Genomic DNA, 6,940 nt, shown 5'->3' with positions numbered 1-6,940 from the left:
ACTTCGGACATGTTATATCAGAAGGAACCAGTCTCTGGAGAAGGACATTATGCTTGGTAAAATGGAAGGCCAGTGAAAAAGAGGAAGACCCACAATGTGATGGATTGACACAGTGGCAGCAGCAATGGGCTGAAACTTAACAACAGTTATGAATATGGCGCAGGACAGGGCAGTGTTTAGTTCTGTTGTTCAGAGTCAGAACTAACTCAATGGTACCCAACAACAATGAATATATAAATGCATACACAAGGTTAAGTTAAAAAATACCTTTACAAAATCATAGAAACCTTTAAGAAACACAAATATCAAAATGTGAAACTACAGTTTCTCAATATATCCTCCATCTAGGCTTACACATTTCTGAAGATGGTGTTTACATTCCTCTAACTCTTCCTTTAAAATTGTGCACTGTTCAATTTGCACCACGTCAGAATAATAGTTTGGGAACACTTGAGGAACTCTAATCATGTTCCTTTGAAAGTTGTTTTTGAGTTTTGGCAACAAAAAGAAGTCCGGAGGGTAAGATCCGGGCTGTAAGGTGGAAGCAGTAATGTTTACAAATGAAATTCTCATAGGACAGCCTCTGCTATCTGGGAGAATGAGCAAGTTGTCATGATGAAAAAAATTTCCTTAGTACAACTTTCCTATTCTTTTTCTTACCAATGCTGTTCTCAATTTTCTTAAAACTTCTTCCTAACCAGCCCTAATGATTGTCCTGTGTCCTTCAAAAATCAGACTAAATTACCCCTTTCTCTGGTGTTGTTGTTAGGTGTCATAGAGTTGGTTCCAACTCATGGTGAACCTATGCACAGCAAAACGAAAACACTGCCCAGTTCTGTACCATTCTCACAACTGTTAAGTTTTAGCCCATTATTACTGCTACTGTATCATTCTATCTTCTTGGGGGTCTTCTTTTTTACTGCCCTTCCATTTTCCAAGTATGATGTTCTTTACCAGGGAGGCTGGTCCATACTGATAACATGTCTAAAGTGTGAGAAAAGAAGTCTCACTCTCATGGTTTCTAAGGATCATTGTGAGTCCGCTTCTTCCAAGACAGATTTGTTTGTTATTCTGGCAGTTCTCAGTACTTTTGATTATCTTCTACATCATGAATCAGATACATTTCTTTTTCTATGGTCTTGCTTATTCATGGACCAACTTTCACATGCATATATGAAGTATTTAAAAATACATTAGGCACACCTTAGTCCTCAAAATGACATCATGGCTCTTGAACACTTTAAAGAGGCCTTTTGTAGTAGATTTGCCTAGTGCAGTAGGTCATTTGATTTATTGAGTGCTGCTTCCATGAGTGTTGATAGTGGATCCAAGCGAAATGAAATCTTTGATTACTTCACTCTTATCTCTGTTTATCATGATGCTATTTATTGGTACAGTTGGAAGGATTTTTGTTTCCTTTACATAGAGGTGCAATCCATACTGAAGGCTGTAGACTTTGCTCTTCATCAGTAAATATTCAAGTTCTCTTTGTTTTTAGCAAAGAAAGTCTGTATCAGCTGCATATCACACATATGTTTCTTTTTTGAAATTCCATTGGGGTAATTACAGATTGAATATGTATCCTTTCACCACAACCTTCTGAGCTGACTTCTCTACCTTGAATTTAACTGGCCTAGCAGATCCTCTTTGGTAGCCACTTCTCTGATTGGATCTTTTTTGAATATATTGTAAGGAGACTAAAGCAAATGTATTATTACCATGCACTGATTGAAGAGACCCATTTCAGCATGTCTTGTTTGGAATACACTCATCCACATCCATATATGAACTGGAATATTAGTAGCAACACTTCAATAACAATAGAGCTAAAGAACTCTTCCATATACATATGTTGTTACATTGTCCTGGAGTAAATTTCAGTTCCTTGTGACCCCGTGTATTCAGAATAAAATTGTTGCAAAGTGTTTTGAAGACTGTGCATATTGAATGTATGTTGCCAGGCCTGTTGTCCAAGTCACCTCAGGGTTAGGTTTGAACTGCAATTCCTTCAGATGATAGTAGAACATTTTATTATTTGTACTACCTTGGCAATCACTCACACACATACTTACACACACACTGCTTTGGAATTTTTCTTAATAGGAAACATTTTCCCTTCCAATTAAATATTCTATCATATTTTTCCAATGATTTCCCAGTAGCATATTGTCTTTTGAAAATAAACGTTTTATTTTTTAAGTGTTTCAGCCTTTGAAAAACCCTGAGCTTTTATCTATAAAACAGAATTTGTGGAGAGAAGCAACGAAGGCTGAACTATGATGGAGTGTCTATGAAAAAGGGTATGTTCTTGTCAGTGTAACTAATTCACTGAGGACTAGAGGACGGTCGCAATGTGAAACTGTGTTTTACAACTCCAGGGATAAAAATCAGTGAAAGGAAAGGTGAAAATGATGAAAGTCAGTCTGGTAACACAGTTAAAGATTTACCTCAATGTGCCTTTGTTGGATAGAACTCACTGTGCTGCTTGCAAGAAGAAGAAGGAAAAAAAAAAAATGGATTCAATTTATTGCATTCATCTGTCATAGATAATACCCTGCACAAAAAGGTGGAAGGAAGTGGTGAACTTATAATCAGTCTGTACACACATACAATAGGAGAGCAGTCTGGAAACCCAGCAGGCATGGGAAATAAGTGACTGTCATAAAAAGGACAGTGACACTCTACTGAGATCAGTGAGCTCTAAGCTCCAGAGAGGAGAATACTAACTTGATCTTTCTTTGTGTGCAGACTGTTGGGTGTGCTGCATGCACCTACAGACTTGGTGGGGAGTCACCATCAGTTGCCAGACAAATGCAACCCCCTCTGCTACCAATAGGAGGAAGTGAACTTGAAGCTTTTCAAAGAATTCCACAGAGAATACACTCTTTATGTAATGAAGATGCATAGAGCCTACCTCTGTCTGACCAACGGGGTATTTCCCAAAGCCAGTGAGATCAATGCCTGTGTGTCTGTTGCAACTATTAGAAGCACAATTTCTAGCAATTTGTGGAAAAGGTAATTTATTTAGGGACTGCCTGCAACTGTCTAGCTATTGCCACAATAGAGAGCAGATTTTTTTTTTTTTTCCTTATGAGTTCCCCCTTTATTTTTGTCATTTTATTGAAATTATCTATTGTAATATGGAGTTCTGGTATGGTGCTTGTCTGTTACCATGGATAAGCACTGGACTGCAGGTTGGTTTGAACCATAAGGTCAGCAGTTCAAACTCACCAACTGCTCCTTGGAAACTACACAGGGTTGCTATGAAGCAGAACGGACTTCAGGGCACTTAGCAACAACATTATAGTATACAAAAAGCGACAATAGTCTTTTCCTCCCTCCAACCACTGCAGATTACATACACACATATTTTTCTAGAAAATACTGTCTTTAGAAATTAATTGTAACAATGCCATTACATTGTCTGGTAAATGAAACAGTATTACATTCCCAGTCTGTGAATATTTTCCTTCATTCTGATGGTCAACTTTTCAGCCTCGTCTCTAATACTCATACTCCTCGCACGTGGTTACCTACCTACATCTCCCAGTCAAGGACTCCACTTACCACCATTTTGGGACCCTCGAGCAGCATGATATCTTTTGGAGATCTTTCATATATGTCTCATTCTCTTCTAATTCCTTGTAAGTACACAGAGCAAAAGGTGGATACCTTAAGTATTTTGAAAAAAAAGGAATGATGACAAACCATTTGTTACTCTACCCATCACAGGAATCCTTGGGTGGTAAAAACAGTTAAGATGTTTGTTTGTTTTTTATCTCTTCCATGCCTTCTATCCCTTGGAAGGTCCCCCACTGAAACTATAATTCCCTCTCTCCCATGGGTCACCATCAGTGGCACAGAATACATCAGGTATCAGCTTGTCATGTTCTAATTACTGACAGTGGAATTACTTGATTTTTTTTCAAAATTGGGCATGTTATTCCTTTTACAATCCATTTCTAAATGTTATAGCCTAAATTCCACCAGATAATTGACTATTTAATTAACTAAATATCTCTTGAACTTTATGTAGTACAAAACAGCCAAAAAGTGTTCGAACTTACAATCATACAAAACAACATGACAAATCAGATAGAATTTTCTTCTTTCTTTTTGTTTTTGAAGAAAAATGTTGAAAATTCTAAGAGAAAAGTGCTTAGGGAATGCTATTGTCCGAGAAGCTACAGAGGATGCATTTATCTGACCTATCATCAGGATAGGTCTCCTTAGAGAGGCTGGCATGGAGTCAAGTTTTTGATAAGGGAATAAATGTGCCTTTGCAGACAAGGATTAGAAAGCTATTCCAAGCATAAAGTAGAAGCATTCTTTGACAGGAATAAGAGAAATGAAATAAAAAGGTTGCTAAGGTGAATGGTTTCTCTTTACCCCTTGAAAGTCCCATTGTCCATCTGACAAATCATATCTGTCCCATTTTCCAAAGCTCTTCTCAAGGCTTAGGAAAACAACTGAAATCAACTCACATTATTGTATTCTGCCACAGAAGGAGCATCCTCTTTTTGCTCAGATTGTGCCTCATCTCTTATGCAAATGTTCATTTAAATTACGAACTGATTGGTTAGAGATTATGCATACTTCATCTTTTATAAAGTATGTATCATATCGGTGAACTCACTGTATGTTAACTCATGCTCATACAGACTCTAGGAAAGCCAAGAAGTGTGTATTCCAACACACTAATGTTGTACAACACACTGGTCAGAATTTAACTACTGACATTTCCTGGTGACACAAATTTTAGCTAGTTACTTATTCACCCTAAGTTTCAATTTTTCATTTGTAAAATGAAGGTCATTTTGCCTATATTCATAATGTGATGGTTAAATGAGATCATTTAGCACAGTGTTGGGCACATAGTTAGTTATCAATAGGTACTATATTATTATTTCCATTTTTTATAACAAATAGGACAATTCTGTCTAAGGAAAACCTTTGAGTATAGGCAATGCAATGTTGGGTTCATACTTTGAACACCAGTTACCTGTGATTGGAAAAGTCACTGAAATCTGTTTCTTACTGGAAAAGGGAGATAGAACACATAGTCTGAATATATAGAATTAGGTTTGGAAATCTGCAAATTTTCTGAAATTTTTCTTATTAGTGGGCTCCTCAATACATTTTAAAATTATAAATCCTGTATTAAGTTTCTGAATTTTTAGTAGGTTGTTGTTGTTAAGTATTGTTGAGTTGGTTTTGACTCATAGCAACCCTATATAGCATTTCTCGAGGAGTAGCTGGTGAATTTGAACTGCTGACCTTGTGGTTTGCAGTCCAGTGCTTACTCTACAGTGCCACACCAATAAATAACAGTACTTTGGTTCTTTAAAAAATAGAGTTCTAAAAAGTTGTTTTGATTTAACAAATTGAATTCTACTCAACTTTCCAGGTTTATTATATAAGATCTTACTTCCCAAATGCCTTGGTATATGGACTAGGAGAGAGTTATTGGTACTCAGTCTTCACTTTGAGAAGTCTGATATAGGAAGAATATTTGGATAGTTTGTGCTTCATTACTATAAGTTTGGTTGGTTAAATTGCCAAGTATTACTTTACAAGATTTCAGATTAAAAATTAATCACAACAATTATCAACAAATATTAAAAGTCAAGAAAATAATGAAAACCCATCTGTCTGTTTGGCTTTGGAAAGCATAGCACTGTGGCAACAGCTGAAAATTACCATCTTTTCCAAAGAACTCTAAATGTAATTTATCATGTATAATAATTCTTACTTATTTGGTATAAAATACCTACATTGTTACTATAAAAAAATAATGACACAATGCATGCAGTTTTAGCTGTTCAGCAGAAACTGCTTAGACATTTTCAAGATGGTTGACTATTTATTGTTTAGTCCCTGTCTGCAGATACCTTTTGCATCAAGACAAGTAAAAACCTTCTAAATGGTTTTATCTACGAAGATTAAATTTTTAGATTATTTTGAACACATGTAAACATTTTGTATATGTGTTTAAGAGAGAAAGAAACTTGCTGCATTTAACTAGCACAAAATTACATAAGATTGATAACAATTATATTTAAAATGGTCATTTGTTGACATAAAGTAATAATGTTTTCTATAAACAACTTTCATTTTCAACTATGCTTTATCTCTAGGTGTCATACTCACACATTCATTATACATACAAAAACTATGAATATTTAATCAGGCTTTAAATAAGCCTAACTGATAAATACTATAAAATACAATAAAAAATTACTTTTATAGTCAGAGAGAAAAATAAAATTTTATAAATCAGTAATTAAACAGATTTTGTGTTTATTCCCAAGTTATTCTGTTCCCCTGAAAGGGACATTGTGAATAATAAAGAAAAGTAATTAGTGAAAAGGGCAACTAATAAATATGTCAGAAACAATTTACTGTTAGTTTTTATGTTTTCCAAATGCCTTTATTGAAATGCAAAAGAACTGAAAAATTAGAATTGTTAAGTTAAAAAAATACTTCTGCATAGTTACAGAGGAAGCAATTATCATTGGTTGTTTATACCTAGAAGGTGTGACTCTATGGGTTAATGTGCTGGACTGCAAAGTCCTTTGAACAGTAAGGTCAGCAGTTCAGGCTCACCAGCCGTACTTCAGAAACCCTATACAAGTTCCCAATGGGTCAGAACCGACTCAACGGCACTTAACAACAATAATAACAGTTTTGATTTTTAAAGAAATTTAAATATTGATCTGTGTAACATTCATCTAGTTAAATATAGTATAATTTTATTTTCATATTACAAGCAGGCTCTTTAACAAACATTGTTACCTATGATGATGTGTTGAAAATTAAACAGCAAAGTTTCAAAGAATTAATAGAGAGACAAAATAATGGCTAGAAGTTAGTTATGATGATTTCTCTTGCTAAAATGTAATTAGAGCCTGGATGAATTATAATAAATACAGTTTTAAAA

Source organism: Chrysochloris asiatica, unplaced genomic scaffold, assembly GCF_000296735.1.
Source record: "Chrysochloris asiatica unplaced genomic scaffold, ChrAsi1.0 scaffold00017, whole genome shotgun sequence".
Classification (NCBI taxonomy): Eukaryota; Metazoa; Chordata; class Mammalia; order Afrosoricida; family Chrysochloridae; genus Chrysochloris; species Chrysochloris asiatica.
The sequence above is the reverse complement of the archived record's forward strand: the minus strand, read 5'-3'. Positions refer to the sequence as shown.